We start from the raw sequence: 18,517 nt of genomic DNA, 5'->3' as shown, positions 1-18,517 counted from the left end.
TGTGAGTTTGATATGGATGTGTTGTAGCCAACACAAAGAAATGGTTGCAATTATGACAGAAAATTCAGTTTTCTTAATGCAAATAAGCATCAAAAAGAGAAAAAGAAAAGGAAATCCACCCAGTTCATAATATGATTTCCATAAAATGTTCACAGACATATATGCACAATTATTTTATAGTAAATGTGAATATCATGGTAAGTGACATCTACATATTTCAATAAGACCCTATTTTATTCCATGATTTCAATGCCTGCTGACGCCTGTTTTACCAAATTGCTAACAGGAGAGTCTGACCTGAGCCTTTGTCCTTTTCCAAGTATTTGTCCAAGCCACTAGGGGTTTGATTTTGAGATATGCTTAACTCATAAGCTAGTCAACCTGTGGGACAATGAAGAAACTAGAGATGGAATTCTAGCTTCACAAGTAACTGAGAGCTGACTGTGGTGAAGCTGATCTTCCAAAAGTGAATGCCATGTCCCTGGCTCACACCAACCTTCTGTGTCGTCTTCCTCTTGTTTGCTGAAGATCCAGGGGCTTGCTTCTTCTATTTTCAGGAATTTCTGCCACACACTTGTTCAACAAGTCCACTCCCCACAAAACATGGCTGAAGATAAACATATCAGATCTGAATGAGTTATGGTTCTTTAATGCAAGCAAAAGTAACTAATTCTGGAAAGTTGAAGGAATAAAAGGCAATTACGAGAAGGCTATCAAAAGACTCATAGAAACAACAAGGTCAAAGACATGAAGAGAAACCAGGCAACTCTGTGCAGCAGGAACCAGTTGACCATACTTGATAGCATCCTCAATGCATGAATGAATTAGCACTCTCCTTGCATAAATGTACTCCAGAGAGTTTTTCTTCCATCCTTTCATCATTCTGCTTCACTTTTGTAGTTTCAGGAGAGAGACTCTAATGGGCTTATTTTGGGTCAAATACATACCTACGCCTTGACTACTCTGCTTTTTGGTCTTACCCAGACTACTCACAATGGGAAAAAGTTCCCTAGAATGAAAAACCTGGTGCAGTTTGTGGCTTTACTACCATCCTCAGGAGAGGGCACAAATAATAATGTTGGAGTGTAAAACCCTCAAAGTCCCTGCCGACAATGGCTCCTGCTTGGCTTTTAGCTTTTGGGGGGAATATTTGATAAAAATTTCTACCCATAAATTTTCTTTCTGAAAAGGAATAAAAATTAAACCCACCTACCTCCAAGTGCCCACAGAGAAAGCTGGGTAAACCTTCCCTGCGCAACAACCTCTTAACCTAGCCTGAAGATTTGACTCAGGCAGAAGTGGAACCCTGTATTACACTGGGCAGAGTCAATGGTCAGCTAGTACGGCAGCCCTGCAGAATATAGTCCAACATCTCTTATACTTGGTTGAAGACCATACTGTACCAGTTGTTAAAGATTTTGACATCCTCCCTGCATGTCGCAATCCAGAATGTTTACTTTACTTAAAAGTGATTTCCTCTGGGCTTTCCCCCACAAGCATGTACTCCCCTTCAAATGCCAGCCCCTTCAATGTCACTACTAAAGCAATAAAGTACATTTAGGTGAGAAAATTTCCAAGTAACTTGAAAAACAAGAAATAGTATGCTGACTTAGATTCTGAATCAATTCCCACAGTATTCTCTTTATGACTCGGATACCAAGAGATGTTCTATAGCAGAGTCCATATTTAAGGTGTCTAAGATTGATTCCTACAGAAACAGACCCTGAGACAAGGAGTCAGGTCCAGGAATCTTATTTGAGAGGTGCAGGGACTTGGTGATACAGGGAAGGGAAGAAAGACAGTAAAAGGCAGTCATCAAACCAGCTACTATGGTGGGCACTGGAGCTCAATCCTCCAAGTGAACACCAAGAAATGGTACAAAACATAGAGTTCAGGATTATTTTACCTAGGTGGTAAGGAGCTGGGGTATTTATACATCTACTCTTAAGAGTCATTGATCGGAGGATCTTCTGTTTGGGGGCTGGAGGAAGACATGTTACTTCTGTGCTCCTCTGCTCCATCATGCAAATAGGCGGCACACTTTTCTGCAATTGCAAGGAACAGAGATTGTAAGCACAGAAATGCAGATAATGGCTGTTGGAAATTACCTGAGAATCCAGGAATGCTTAGGGATATGGGAAAGATACTGAAAGCATCCGCTTCACAAAGGTTAGATATAGCTGGAGGCTGGGCTACCTTCCAACACTGCTTGCTTTCCTCTGTGACCTAACAATGTAGTAAGAACAATATGGAAATAAATACAAGCCTCATTATGCCTCATGGTTTCCATGCCAAGCTTTTCCATAATCTATTAGAATTACTAATTAGATATGATAGAACTGTCCCAGTCTATTTTTCCAGTTGATAATAATAACAATATTAAAGAATAGATTCAAATGTGGCTCCATTAATATTCTTTCAGTCATCCTCAACTTTCTTTTTTTTTTCCCCATTTTATTTATTTTTTCAGTGTAACAGTATTCATTGTTTTTGCACAACACCCAGTGCTCCATGCAAAACGTGCCCTCCCCATTACCCACCACCTGTTCCCACAACCTCCCACCCCTGACCCTTCAAAACCCTCAGGTTGTTTTCCAGAGTTCATAGTCTCTTATGGTTCGCCTCCCCTTCCAAGATTTTTTTTTTTTTAATAAACATATAATGTATTTTTATCCCCAGGGGTACAGGTCTGTGAATCGCCAGGTTTACACACTTCACAGCACTCACCATAGCACATACCCTCCCCAATGTCCATAGCCCCCTCCCCCTCTCCCAATCCCACCTCCCCCCAGCAACCCCCAGTTTGTTTTGTGAGATTAAGAGTCATTTATGGTTTGTCTCCCTCCCAATCCCATCTTGTTTCATTTATTCTTCTCCTATCCCCCTAACCCCCCATGTTGCTTCTCCATGTCCTCATATCAGGGAGATCATATGATAGTTGTCTTTCTCCGATTGACTTATTTCACTAAGCATGATACGCTCTAGTTCCATCCACGTCGTTGCAAATGGCAAGATTTCATTTCTTTTGATGGCTGCATAGTATTCCATTGTGTATATATACCACATCTTCTTGATCCATTCATCTGTTGATGGACATCTAGGTTCTTTCCATAGTTTGGCTATTGTAGACATTGCTGCTATAAACATTCGGGTACACGTGCCCCTTCGGATCACTATGTTTGTATCTTTAGGGTAAATACCCAGTAGTGCAATTGCTGGGTCATAGGGTAGTCCTATTTTCAACATTTTGAGGAACCTCCATGCTGTTTTCCAGAGTGGTTGGACCAGCTTGCATTCCCACCAACAGTGGAGGAGGGTTCCCCTTTCTCCACATCCTCGCCAGCATCTGTCATTTCCTGACTTGTTAATTTTAGCCATTCTGACTGGTGTGAGGTGATATCTCATTGTGGTTTTGATTTGTATTTCCCTGATGCCGAGTGACGTGGAGCACTTTTTCATGTGTCTGTTGGCCATCTGGATGTCTTCTTTGCAGAAATGTCTGTTCATGTCCTCTGCCCATTTCTTGATTGGATTGTTTGTTCTTTGGGTGTTGAGTTTGCTAAGTTCCTTATAGATTTTGGATACTAGCCCTTTATCTGATATGTCGTTTGCAAATATCTTCTCCCATTCTGTCAGTTGTCTTTTGGTTTTGTGAACTGTTTCCTTTGCTGTGCAAAAGCTTTTGATCTTGATGAAATCCCAATAGTTCATTTTTGCCCTTGCTTCCCTTGCCTTTGCCGTTGTTCCTAGGAAGATGTTGCTACGGCTGAGGTCGAAGAGGTTGCTGCCTGCATTCTCCTCAAGGATTTGGATGGATTCCTTTTTCACATTGAGGTCCTTCATCCATTTGGAGTCTATTTTCGTGTGTGGTATAAGGAAGTGGTCCAATTTCATTTTTCTGCATGTGGCTGTCCAATTTTCCCAGCACCATTTATTGAAGAGGCTGTCTTTTTTCCAATTGGACATTCTTTCCTGCTTTGTCGAAGATTAGTTGACCATAGAGTTGAGGGTCGATTTCTGGGCTCTCTATTCTGTTCCACTGATCTATGTGTCTGTTTTTGTGCCAGTACCATGCTGTCTTGATGATGACAGCTTTGTAATAGAGCTTGAAGTCCGGAATTGTGATGCCACCAACTTTGGCTTTGTTCTTCAATATTCCTTTGGCTATTCGAGGTCTTTTCTGGTTCCATATAAATTTGAGGATTATTTGTTCCATTTCTTTGAAAAAAATGGACGGTATTTTGATAGGGATTGCATTAAATGTGTAGATTGCTTTAGGTAGCATAGACATTTTCACAATATTTATTCTTCCAATCCAGGAGCATGGAACATTTTTCCATTTCTTTGTGTCTTCCTCAATTTCTTTCATGAGTACTTTATAATTTTCTGTGTATAGATTCTTAGCCTCTTTGGTTAGGTTTATTCCTAGGTATCTTATAGTTTTGGGTGCAATTGTAAATGGGATTGACTCCTTAATTTCTCTTTCTTCTGTCTTGTTGGTGTACAGAAATGCAACTGATTTCTGTGCATTGATTTTATATCCTGACACTTTACTGAATTCCTGTACAAGTTCTAGCAGTTTTGGAGTGGAGTCTTTTGGGCTTTCCACATATAGTATCATATCATCTGCGAAGAGTGATAGTTTGACTTCTTCTTTACCAATTTGGATGCCTTTAATTTCTTTTTGTTGTCTGATTGCTGAGGCTAGGACTTCTAGTACTATGTTGAATAGCAGTGGTGATAATGGACATCCCTGCCGTGTTCCTGACCTTAGCGGAAAAGCTTTCAGTTTTTCTCCATTGAGAATGATATTTGCGGTGGGTTTTTCATAGATGGCTTTGAGAATATTGAGGTATGTGCCCTCGATCCCCACACTTTGAAGAGTTTTGATCAGGAAGGGATGCTGTACTTTGTCAAATGCTTTTTCAGCATCTATTGAGAGTATCATATGGTTCTTGTTCTTTCTTTTATTAATGTGTTCTATCACATTGATTGATTTGCGGATGTTGAACCAACCCTGCAGCCCTGGAATAAATCCCACTTGATCGTGGTGAATAATCCTTTTAATGTACTGTTGAATCCTATTGGCTAGTATTTTGGCGAGAATTTTTGTGTCTGTGTTCATCAAGGATATTGGTCTGTAGTTCTCTTTTTTGGTGGGATCCTTGTCTGGTTTGGGGATCAAGGTGATGCTGGCCTCATAGAATGAGTTTGGAAGTTTTCCTTCCATTTCTATTTTTTGGAACAGTTTCAGGAGAATAGGAATGAGTTCTTCTTTAAATGTTTGGTAGAATTCCCCTGGGAAGCCGTCTGGCCCTGGGCTTTTGTTTCTTTGGAGATTTTTGGTGACTGTTTCAATCTCCTTACTGGTTATGGGCCTGTTCAGGTTTTCTATTTCTTCCTGGTTCAGTTGTGGTAGTTTATATGTCTCTAGGAATGCATCCATTTCTTCCAGATTGTCCAATTTGTTGGCGTAGAGTTGCTCATAGTATGTTCTTATAATTGTCTGTATTTCTTTGGTGTTAGTTGGGATCTCTCCTCTTTCATTCATGATTTTATTTATTTGGGTCCTTTCTCTTTTCTTTTTGATGAGTCTGGCCAGGGGTTTATCAATCTTATTGATTCTTTCAAAGAACCAGCTCCTAGTTTCATTGATTTTTTCTATTGTTTTTTTGGTTTCTATTTCATTGATTTCTGCTCTGATCTTTATGAGTTCTCTTCTCCTGCTGGGTTTAGGGTTTCTTTCTTGTTCTTTCTCCAGCTCCTTTACGTGTAGGGTTAGGTTGTGTACTTGAGACCTTTCTTGTTTCTTGAGAAAGGCTTGTACCGCTATATATTTTCCTCTCAGGACTGCCTTTGCTGTGTCCCACAGATTTTGAACTGTTGTGTTTTCATTATCATTTGTTTCCATGAATTTTTTCAATTCTTCTTTAATTTCCTGGTTAACCCATTCATTCTTTAGAAGGATGCTGTTTAGTCTCCATGTATTTGGGTTCTTTCCAGCTTTCCTCTTGTGATTGAGTTCTAGCTTCAGAGCATTGTGGTCTGAAAATATGCAGGGAATGATCCCAATCTTTTGATATCGGTTGAGACCTGATTTGTGACCCAGGATGTGATCTATTCTGGAGAAGGTTCCATGTGCACTAGAGAAGAATGTGTATTCTGTTTCTTTGGGATGAAATGTTCTGAATAGATCTGTGATGTCCATCTGGTCCAGTGTGTCATTTAAGGCCTTTATTTCCTTGTTGATTTTTTGCTTGGGTGATCTGTCCATTTCAGTGAGGGGAGTGTTAAAGTCCCCTACTATTATTGTATTATTATTGATGTGTTTCTTTGATTCTGTTCTTAATTGGTTGATATAGTTGGCTGCTCCCACGTTAGGGGCATAGATATTTAAAATTGTTAGATCTTCTTGTTGGACAGACCCTTTGAGTAGGATATAGTGTCCTTCCTCATCTCTTATTATAGTCTTTGCTTAAAATCTAATTGATCTGATATAAGGATTGCCACCCCAGCTTTCTTCTGATGCCCATTAGCATGGTAAATTGTTTTCCACCCCCTCACTTTCAATCTGGAGGTGTCTTCGCGTCTAAAATGAGTTTCTTGTAGGCAACATACTGATGGGTTTTGTTTTTTTATCCATTCTGATACCCTGTGTCTTTTGATTGGGGCATTTAGCCCATTAACATTCAGGGTAACTATTGAGAGATATGAATTTAGTGCCATTATTAGCCTGTAAGGTGACTGTTACTGTATATTGTCTCTGTACCTTTCTGATCTACTACTTTTAGGCTCTCTCTTTGCTTAGAGGACCCCTTTCAATATTTCCTGTAGAGCTGGTTTGGTGTTTGCAAATTCTTTCAGTTTTTGTTTGTCCTGGAAGCTTTTGATCTCTCCTTCTATTTTCAATGATAGCCTAGCTGGATAGAGTATTCTTGGCTGCATGTTTTTCTCGTTGAGTGCTCTGAATATATCATGCCAGCTCTTTCTGGCCTGCCAGGTCTCTGTGGATAAATCTGCCGCCAATCTAATATTTTTACCATTGTATGTTACAGACTTCTTTTCTCAGGCTGCTTTCAGGATTTTCTCTTTGTCACTAAGACTTGTCAATTTTACTATTAGGTGACGGGGTGTGGACCTATTCTTGTTGACTTTGAGGGGGGTTCTCTGCATCTCCTGGATTTTGATACTTGTTCCCTTTGCCATATTAGGGAAATTCTCTCCAATGATTCTCTCCAATAGACCTTCTGCTCCCCTCTCTGTTTCTTCTTCTTCTGGAATCCCAATTATTCTAATGTTGTTTCGTCTTATGGTGTCACTTATCTCTCGAATTCTCCCCTCATGGTCCAGTAGCTGTTTGTCCCTCTTTTGCTCGGCTTCCTTATTCTCTGTCATTTGGTCTTCTATATCACTAATTCTTTCTTCTGCCTCATTGATCCTAGCAGTGAGAGCCTCCATTTTTGATTGCACCTCATTAATAGCTTTTTTGATTTCAACTTGGTTAGATTTTAGTTCTTTAATTTCTCCAGAAAGGGCTTTAATATCTCCAGAGAGGGTTTCTCTAATATCTTCCATGCCTTTTTCGAGCCCGGCTAGAATGTTCAGAATCGTCATTCTGAACCCTTGATCTGACATATTACCCATGTCTGTGTTGATTAGGTCCCTAGCCTTCGGTACTGTCTCTTGTTCTTCTGTTTGTGGTGATTTTTTCTGCCTTGTCATTTTGTCCAGATAAGAGGATATGAAGGAGCAAATAAACTACTAAAAGGGTGGCAAAGACCCCAGAAAAATGCGCTGTAACCAAATCAGAAGAGACCCCTAATTGTGGGGGGGGAGAAAGGGGATAAAAACAGGTTCTGAAAAAAAAGAAAAAAAAATTTAAAAAATAAAACAAATAAAGAAAAAATATAAAAAAGAAAGAAAAAATATATATATTTAGATGAACTAGTCAAAAAACGTTAAAAAAGAAAAGGGTAAAAGTTTTTAAAAAATTTAGCGGAAGAAGAAAAAAGAAAAAAGAAAAAAAAATTGAAAAAAGAAAAAAAAAATTGAAGTAGCCGCACGACTAAAGAATCATGGGGAGAAAGCCATGAGTTCTGTGCTTTGCTTTCTCCCCCTCTGGAATTGCTCTGCTGTCTTAGGAATTGAACCTACTTTCCTTGATAGATGAACTTCGTCCTGGCTGGATATTTTGTTGATCTTCTGGGGGAGGGGCCTGTTATAGTGACTCTCAAGTGTCTTTGCCCGAGGCGGGATTGTACCGCCCTTACCGGCGGCCGGAGTAAGTAATCGGCTCGGGTTCGCTTTTGGGAGCTTCTGTTCCCTGAACGCTTTCCGTAGAGTTCCGGAGGACGGGAATGAAAATGGCGGCCTCCAGTCTCCAGCCCGGAGGAGCCGAGAGCCCCGGGCCCCACTCCTCAGTGTGCCCCCAGAGGACAGCACCCAATCACTCCCGTATCCCCAGCCTCTAGCCACGCTCCGAGCTCACCCAGCCCGCGACCAGTTCAAGGTAACCCCGAGCTGAGAGTTCAGTCCTTGGCTCTGTCTCTGCAGCCGGCTTCTCCGTTCTAATACCTGCGAGCTCTGCGACACTCTGACACCCCCGATCCTTCTGTGACCCTGTGGGGCCTGGGGCCACGCTGACCCCGCGTGGGCTTCACTCTGGTTTAGCCTCTGGAGCAATGTCCCTCAGTGGAACAGACTTTTAATAGTCCTGATTTTGTGCTCCGTTGCTCCGCCGCTTGCCGGGAGCCGGTCCCTCCCCCCGCGGTCTATCTTCCCGTCGTTTTAGATTCACTTCTCCGCCAGTCCTACCTTTCAGAAAGTGGTTGATTTTCTGTTTCTAGAGTTGCTGTTCTTCTTCTCTTCGCTCTCCCGTTGGATTTGTAGGTGTTTGCAATGTTTAGATAAGCTATCGAGCTGATCTCCTGCTACCTGATGTAGTCTCAGGCTGCTACTTCTCCGCCATCTTGACTCCTCCCCCCTGAAAACTGAAATTCTTAAGGGTCCTTAGGAATTATGATGAATCTACTCTCCCTATTCTCCATAAATGGAACGACAAGGCCTGGATGACAGTGCATCTGTTTACAATATAGTTCACTGCATATTTTAGGCCCATGTTTGAGACCTACTGCTCAGGGAAAAAAAAAAAAGATTCCTTTCAAAATATTACTATTGGGGATCCTGGCTGGCTCAGTTGGCAGAGCATGTGACTCTTGGGGTTTTGAGTGTGAGCCCCACATTGGCTGTAGCGATTACTTAAAAATAAAATCTTTTTTAAAATCCCAGAAATTATTACTATTCATTGACAATGAACCTCAAGAAATGGGAATGCAAATTGGTTCAGCTACTACGGAAAATAGTGTGGAGATTCCTTAAAATTTTAAAAATAAAACTACTATAAATCCCATTTCTGTATATATCCAAAGGAACTGAAAGCAGGATACCAGAAATATATGCACTCCTGTGTTCATTGCAGCATTTAATTGCAATAGTCAAGATATGGAAACAACCTAAATATTTATCAACAGATGAATGGATAAAGAAGTTGTGGTGTGTATATATAATGGAATATTCTTTAGCCATGAGGGGGGATAAAAGAAATCCTGCCATTTGCAACAATAAGGATGGCCCCTGAGGGTGTTATGCTAAGTGAGATAAGTCAGCATAGAAAGACAAATACTGTCTTTTATATGTGAAATCTAAAAAAGCCAAATTCATAAAAATAGAGTGTAACATGATAGTTACCAGAGACTGGGGAGTGGAGGAATTGGGGATACATTGTTTAAGGGTACAAACTGGAAATAGGTAGATAAGTAAATTCTGAAGAACAAATGCATAGCATAGGGATTAGAGTCAACAATATTGTATTATAAATTTCAAACTTGCTTAGAGTTCTAGATCTTTATTGTTTCCACCACACACACACAAAATGATACTTAATGTGACATGACATGGGTGTTAGCTAAGGCTACAGTGGTAATCATATGACATTATACAATAGGCAACAGTATGACAATATATAAATGTATCAAATCAACACATGGTACACCTTAAAGTTACACAACGTTATATGCCAATTATACTTCAATTTAAAAATTTAAAAAAAATTTAAAAACCTCGAGACAATCCATAAAATTTTATCCCTTACTTCACAGTAGTACCTAATCCAAACACCCTGTCATTACTTCTGCCTGAAGCCACTTTCTTTACTGTACTGGATCTTGCTCTGCCTTTTTCAGAAAAGGCAGCTACCTAGATCAGAAAGGTCAATACCTTCTTGCCCTGACCGGCAGAGCGCAACAAAATACCTGGACAGCCATGTCCCAGAGGTTCACTGAAGCCTCCTTCGCTTTCTTCAGAAAACAAGTAAGTCTGCAAAAAAAGATTCCATTTACTTCCTCTAAGAATTAAAAGGAAAGAGACATAAACTTTCAAAAGATAACTTATAATTTTGTGAAACCACAGTATGTGTGGGGCACACACATGACCTACTCAGGGGATAAAAAGATTCTCTCCTGACTCACTAAAGACCATCTAAATGTACCTAGACCTCTCATAAAATGACAGTTGAGAGGATTTCTGGCTTTAACCAGGCTTTGCAAACCATGCATGCCAAACTTCTGTGATATTGTGATGCCCAAATATGAACCCAAATACGAACAAGTATTCTGCAATCTGAAGAGAACTCTTCATTAGTTTCCTTCCCTAACTATCCCTAACTACAAGAAACTCTTTTGTTATCTGAACAAGCCCATGAGGTTTTATCTCAATTTCATAGGAACTATCAAATCATCTCTTACTAAAGTCTCACCTCACCCTTAGTTTCAAAAGCTTGTTTTCTTTATCTTAGAGCAATAGCTGTCATTGAAAAACTTAATGCTTGATGAACTTATTCTAAACTGCCTGCTTAAGCTCACTGTCCTGCTTGCAGAGGATCTCCACTAATAAACTTAAAGCTTATGTCTATAGCATTAAAATAGAATTTATCATTATATTGAATATGTAATTAATATATCTTCTTTAAATTATTTATAATATATAAACAGTGTTATCATTATATAATATTGTGGGGGGGTTGGTTTTTGTTTTAGTTTCAAGTTTTTATTTAAATTCCAGTTAGTTAACGTAAACTGTAATTTTTTTTCATACAGTGCAATATTAGTTACAGGTGTAGAATTTAGTGATTTATCACTTATAAACCACACCCAGTGCTCATAAGTGCCTTCCTTAATACCCATCATCCATTTAACCTATTCTCCTGCCCACCTTCCCTCCAGCAACCCTATTTGTTCTCTGTAATTAGAAGTCTGTTTCCTGGTTTGCCTCTCTCTCTTTTCCCTCCCCCCATCTTCATCTGTTTTGTTTCTTAAATTCCATATATGAGTAAAGTCATATGTTGTATTTGTTTCTCTGATTAACTTATTTCACTTAGCGTAGTACTCTCTAGCTCCATCCACGTCATTGCAAATGGGAAGATTTCATTCCTGTTAATGGCTGAATAATATCATACCACCTTTTCTTTTTTTTTCTTTTTTCTTTTTAACTTTTTAATTAACATATAGTGTATTATTAGCCCCAGGGGTACAGGTCTGTGAATCGCCAAGTTTACACACTTCACAGCACTCACCATAGGACATACCTTCCCCAATGTCCATAACCCCACCACCCTCTCCCTACCCGTCTTCCCCCAGCAACCCTCAGTTTGTTTTATGAGATTGAGAGTCTCTTATGGTTTATCTCCCTCCCGATCCCATCTTGTTTCATTTATTCTTTTCCTACCTCCCAAACCCCCAATGTTGCATCTCCACTTCCTCATATCAGGGAGATCATATGATAGTTGTCTTTCTCCGACTGACTTATTTCGCTAAACATAATACCCTCTATTTCCCACGTCGTTACCCATCCATGACATTGCAAATGGAAAGATTTCATTTCTTTTGATGGCTGCATAGTATTCTATTGTAGATATATACCACCTCTTCTTTATCCATTCATCTGTTGATGGACATCTAGGTTCTTTCCAAAGTTTGGCTATTGTGAACATTGCTGCTATAAACATTGGGGTGCATGTGCCCCTTCAGATCACTACATTTGTATCTTTAGGGTAAATACCCAGTAGTGCAATTGCTGGGTCATAGGGTAGCTCTATTTTCAACTTTTTGAGGAACCTCCATGCTGTTTTCCAGAGTGGTTGCACCAGCTTGCATTCCCACCAACGGTGTAGGAGGGTTCCCCTTTCTCCGCATCCTTGCCAGCATCTGTCATTTCCTGACTTGTTAATTTTAGCTATTCTGACTGGTGTGAGGTGGTATCTCATTGTGGTTTTGATTTGTATTTCCCTGATGCTGAGTGATATGGAGCCCTTTTTCATGTGTCTGTTGGCCATCTGGATGTCTTCTTTGCAGAAATGTCTGTTCATGTCCTCTGCCCATTTCGTGATTGGATTCTTTGTTCTTTGGGTGTTGAGTTTGATAAGTTCTTTATAGATTTTGGACACTAGCCCTTTATCTGGTATGCCATTTGGTTTTGTTAACTGTTTCCTTTGCTGTGCAAAAGCTTTTGATCTTGATGAAGTCCCAATAGTTCATTTTTGCCCTTGCTTCCCTTGCCTTTGGCAATGTTCCTAGGAAGACGTTGCTGTGGCTAAGGTTGAAGAGGTTGTTGCCTGTGTTCTCCTCTCATACCACCTTTTCTTTTCTGTTCATCAGCTGATGGACGTTTGGGCTCTTCCCATAATTTGGCTATTTGTTATGTTGATAATGCTGCTATAAACATTGGAGTGCATGTGTACCTTTGAATCAATATTTTTGTATCCTCTGGGTGAATACATAGTAGTACAATTTCTGGGTTGTAAGGTATTTCTATTTTTAACTCTTTGAGGAACCTTGACACTTTTTCAGAGTGGCTGCATCAGTTTGCATTCCCAATTGTACACAAGGGTTCCTCTTTTCTCTGCTTTTTTGCAAACATCTGTTGTTTCCTGTGTTGTTGATTTTATCCATTCTGACAGTGTGAGGTGATATCTCATTTTGGTTTTCTATTTCCCCGATGCTGAGTGATGTTGATCATCTCTTCATGTGTCTATTAGCCATCTTCTTTGTCTTCTTTGGAAAAATGTCTATTCACGTCATCTTCCCATTTTTAACCTAGATTATTTGTTTTTTGGGTGTTGAGTTTGATAAGTTCTTTATACAATTTGGATACTAACCCTTTATCAGATACATCATTTGCAAATAACTTCTCCCATTCTGAAAGTTACCTTTTAAGTTTTGTTTCCTTCACTGTGCAGAAGCTTTTCATCTTGATAAAATCTCTTCATTTTTGCTTTTGCTTCCCTTGCCTCAGGAGACCTATCCAGTAAGAAGTTGCTATGGCTGATGTCAAACAGGTAACTGCCCATGTTCTCCTCTAGGATTTTGATGGTTTCCTGTCTCACATTTAGGTCTTTCATCTATTTCAAATTTACTTTTGTAAATGGTGTAAAAAAAAATGGTCCAGTTTCATTCTTTTGCATGTTGTTGTCCAGTTTTCCCAACACCATTTGTTAAAGAAACAATCTTTTTTCCATTGGACATTCCTTTCTGCTTTGTTGATTAGTTGACCATATAGTTGTGTTTATCTCTGGGTTTTCTATTCTCTTCCATTGATCTATGTGTTTTTGTGCCAGTACCATACTGTCTTGATAACTATAGTTTTGTTATATAACTTGCAGTCCAGAATTGTGATGCCTGCAGCTCTGCTTTTCCTTTCTTCCGCTGACTTTAGCCTTCATTTGTTCTTTTTCTATCTCCTCTAGATGTGAGGTTAGATTGTTTTTGAGATTTTTCTTGCTTTTTGAGGTAGGCCTATATTGCTTTCTTATGACTGCTTCTACTGCAGCCCAAAGGTTTTGGACTGTTGTGTTTTCATTTTCATTTATTTCCATGTGGTGTTTTTGTTTTTTTTTTTTAATTTCTTAATTTCCTAGTTGACTCATTCATTCTTCAGGAAGATGTTCTTTAGCCTCCGTGTATACTTGGTCTTTCCAAATTTTTCCTTGTGGTTGACCCAAGTTTCATAGCATTGTGGTTGGAAAATTTGCATGGTGTGACCTTACTCCTTTTGTATTAATTGAGGCCTGACCTGTGACCTAATATGTGATCTATTCTGAGGAAGGTTCTATGTGCATTTGGATGAATGTATTATCCTACTGCTTTAGGATGAAATGTTCTGAATAAAACTGTTAAGTCCATCTGGTCCAATATGTCATTCAGAGCCATTGTTTCCTTGTTGATTTTCTGCTTAGATGATTCATTCGTTGATGTAATTGGGGTGTTAAAGTCCCCTACAATTATTATATCATCAATGAATTCCTTTATGTTATTGTTTTATATATTTGGGTGCTCCCAAGTTGGGGGCATAAATATTTACAATTGTTATATCTTCTTGTTGGAATGACCCCTTTATTTATTTTTTTATAAGATTTTATTTATTTGACAGAGAGACACACAGCAAGAGAGGCAACAGAAGCAGGGGGAGTGGGAGAAGGTTTCAGGCTAAGCAAGGAGCCTGACACGGGGCTCAATCCCAGGACCCTGAGACCATGACTGAACTGAAGGCAGATGCTTAACAACTGAGCCACCCAGGTGCCCGGGAATGACCCCTTTATTATGATATAGTGCTGTTCTTCATCTCTTGTTACAGTCTTTGGTTTAAAATCTAGTTTGTCTGATATAAGTATTGTTACTCTGGCTTTCTTTTGACATCCATTGCCATGTAAACTGTTACTCCCTTCCCTCACTTTCAATTTGCAGGTGTTTTTGTCTAAAATGAGTCTCCTCTGGCCTGCAAAGTTTCTGCGGAAAGATCTGCTGCTACCTTTGTCTTCCCTTGTAAGTTAGGGACTTCTTTTGTCTTGCAGCTTTTAGGATTTTTTCTTTAAATTTTGCAAATTTATCTATGTCTTGGCATTGGCCTACTTTTGTTGATTCTGATAGGAGTTTTCTGTGCTTCCTGGATTTGGAAGCCTGTTTTCTCCCCCAGATTAGGGAAGTTTCCAGCTATAATTTCCTCAAATAAATATTCTGCCCCCTTTTTCTATTTTCTTCTGGGACTTCTACGATAGGAATGTTTCATGGAATCACTGAGTTCCCCAATTCTACTTTCTGATCCAAGATTTTCCTTTCTTTTTTGATCAGCTTATTTTCCATAATTCTATCTTCTGTATCACTTATTCATCCCTCTGCTTCTCCCATCCTTGTGGTCGTTATATCCAGTTTTGAATCTCAGTTATTGCATTTTTCATTTTGGCCTGATGGGTCTTAGGTTCTTTTATCTCTGTGGTAAAGGGGCCCCCTCGTGTCTTCTATGCTCTTCTCAAATCCAGCTTGTATCCTTATGATTGTTTTAAATTTCGGATCAGGCGTATTACTTGTATCTGTTTCCATTAGAACCCTGGTCGTGACCTTTTCTTGTTCTTTCTTTTGGGATAAATTCCTCCATCTTGCCACTTTGTCTAGGTCTCTGTCTTCTACTGTGTGTTATGAAGCCTATTATGTTTCCTGCTCCTGACAGTAATAGCTTTATGAAGAGGTCATATAATGTTCGGGACCTGGTGCTTTGGAAACGTCTCTGGTATATGCTGTGTGTAGTCTGCTTCTGTGCTATGGCTCCTCTCTCCCTCAGTTCAGTCCTCTGCAGGGCTTTTGTCTGCAGTGGGGTGTTTGGACCTTGGTCAGAGTATGGCACATTTCAACTAGGTGTACTCTGGTCTGCTTGTTAAAAGAGAGATGAAGCTATTCCCACTACAGCTGAAGTTTCGCAGTGCTCTATGATCAGTAGACTTGGTATATGCAGGTGTTTGTGCTGGTCTTCTGGGGGAGGGGCCAATGTGCTGGTTCTCACACACACTTGCCTGAGGAAAGCAGTAACAGCAGAGTGCAAGGCAGCAGGTTTTTGTGTAAGCAACTTAAGCATCCAATATTGGTGCTGTGTTAACCAAAGACGGTTTATGCTTAGATGTGGGGAAGCTAGCTCCTTTATTCCTGGAGAAGGGAGTACATGCTCACTGCTATCAGGGAAGCTGTTCCTGAGCAAATAATCAGTCCTTGTGTGTTGTAGGTGTTTTTCAGGTCGCTGTTTTCACTTTGTGTCTGGGTTGCTTGCCCACTTGAGCAGCATAGTGCACTTTGGGCTCTATCCCAGTCAGGCTGGCTAAGTTTAAAATTCTAAACTTTAGGGCTGGCATGGTGGGGATCTACGCTGATCCTCTGGGGAAGGGCCTTGTGACACTAAGAACAGATGCAGGTTTGACCCTGAAGGGTAGCTGCGTCAGAGTGCAGGAGCATGGGTTTGGAGCAAAATGCACTCACAAGTCAGTGGCCAGGTAACCTGCCCTCAGCAGGTATCTCTGTGCCTAAGCTGAGGGGTGGGGAGAATGAGAGAACTGGTATGGTCCTTAACGTTAGAGCCAGGGGTGCCTGGGTGACTCAACTGGTTGAGCATCCAGCTCTTGATTTCAGCTCAGGTCATGATCTCAGGGTCCTAGGATCAAGCCCCACATTGGGCTCTGCACTCAGCGAGGAGACTTAAGGATTCTCTCTCTTAAGGATTCTCTCTCTTCCTCTGCCCCTCCTGTGGCTTATGTTCTCGCAAATAATTAAATCTTCCAAAAAAAAAAAAAAAGGTAGTGCTCGTGCTTGGGTAACTTCATCTCCCTGAGCTTGATCAAATGCCAATGGTCACCAATGAGAGGTTGGACAAAATCTGAAACAAAGCAGATGAATTCTTGGAGACCCAAAGACATGAGCAAGCAAGAACTCCTTGAAAGGTTTTGAAATGATATGAGGCCAAAAGAGGCCAAATGGGTAATTACCTGGGTCCAGCGTGGGGATGGAACTTATCATACTTCACAGGTAAACTTTAAGGAGGCCCCCAAGATCCTCGCCTCCTGCCAGTTATACATTTGCAAAATTTCCCTTTCTTGAGTTTAGCCAGACTTATGACTTGCTTCTAACCAATGAAATGCAAAGGCGAAGGGATATACATGACTGAATTTGCATGAATACCTAGGAGTATAGCACCCATCCTGCTGGAATTTCTTTCAATACTGGGTTTGAAGAAGCAACTTGCCATAAATCCTACAACTGCAAGGAAATGAACTCTGCCAACAATCTGAGAGCTTAGAAGCAGATCCTTTCCGAATCAACACTCCAACAAGAACTCAGCCTTGTGAAACCCTAGGCAGGCTAAGCCCTGCTAAGCCCAAACTACTTCTTCTTTGTAATTTATTTAAATTTTTGTTAACTAACAGTACAATATTAGTTTCTGGAGTAGAATTCAGTGATTCATCCCTTACATACCACACCCAGAGCTCATCACAAGTGACCTCTTTAATAATCATCACCCATCTAGCCCATCCCCCACCTACTTCCCTCCATCAACCCTCCAATAACCCATGTTGTTGTTAAGATTCTCTTATGGTTTATTTCCCTATATCCTTTTCCCCCTTCCCATATATTCATCTGTTTTCTTTCTTACATTTCACACATGAATGAAATCATATGGTATTTGTCTTTTTCTGACTTTTTTCACTTAGCATAATACACTGTAGCTCCACCCATGTCACTGCAAATATAAGCCCAAATTTCTGACCCAAAGAAACAGTGAGATTAACTGTGTGTTGTTTTAAGCAACTGAGTTTGTTGTAATCTGTTACACAGCCAAAGAAATTTAATGCACAGCTTATGCCCATGTTCGCCCTATAGACTCTTCTTCTAGAAAATTTTACTTCTAAATATTCAACTTAACATTTAGGTCCTTTTCTCTAGTCATGGGCTGTTGAGGTTAAAATTACTTACCTGAAGTTTATTAGACTCTTTGGGTAAAAATTAACGAAATGTTCTTTTCCCCATTTTAAACAACATTAATATTAGTACACCAAAAGAGATGGCAAAAAAACTAGCAGTGATAAGCTTTTACTTACACAGCTACCCTCAACCTGCCTGAAGCAAGGACACATTTTGTTGTAGCACAGAGGTCTCTCTAACGAGAATGAGCTCCCTGAAGTTATTTAGTGTCCTTTGGCTTTATAGCCCCTCTAGGATTTACACATATGGGATATTCAATAACTGTTGAATTAAAACTGTTCAAGCTTAGTAATTAATGATACCTGGGGTGCCTGGGTGAAGCAGTTGGTTGAGCATCTGACTCTTGGTTTTGGCTCAGGTTGTGATTTCGGGGTCACAGGATTGAGTACCTTGTTGGGCTCCACGCTCAGTGGGGAGTCTGCTTGAGATTCTCTCTCCCTCTCCCTCTGCCCTTCTTCCCTGTTCTAATAGATGAATAAATCTTTTTTAAAAACTTAAATCCCATTAGCCAACATAAAGTACATCATTGATGTACAGATGCAGAGTTCAGTTATTCATCAGCTGCATATAACACCAGTGCTCATGACATCACATGCCCTCCTTAATGCCCATCACCCAGTTACCCCATACCCTACCCAGCTCCCTCCCAGCAACCCTCCATTTGTTTC

General features: G+C 40.1%; 1 long non-coding RNA gene across 1 annotated transcript; it reads right to left on the bottom strand.

The window, feature by feature from the left end:
* Positions 1 to 122: 122 nt before the first annotated feature.
* LOC123926949 lies at positions 123 to 18,307 on the bottom strand. Its single transcript, XR_006815336.1, has 4 exons — positions 18,152 to 18,307; positions 10,311 to 10,374; positions 1,907 to 2,045; positions 123 to 607 (listed from the first exon to the last, which is right to left on the bottom strand). It is a non-coding gene; the product is annotated as an uncharacterized LOC123926949 (long non-coding RNA).
* Positions 18,308 to 18,517: the final 210 nt, after the last annotated feature.

Source organism: Meles meles, chromosome 16 (assembly GCF_922984935.1).
Source record: "Meles meles chromosome 16, mMelMel3.1 paternal haplotype, whole genome shotgun sequence".
In the NCBI taxonomy this organism is placed as follows: domain Eukaryota; kingdom Metazoa; phylum Chordata; class Mammalia; order Carnivora; family Mustelidae; genus Meles; species Meles meles.
The sequence above is the reverse complement of the archived record's forward strand: the minus strand, read 5'-3'. Positions and strand labels throughout refer to the sequence as shown.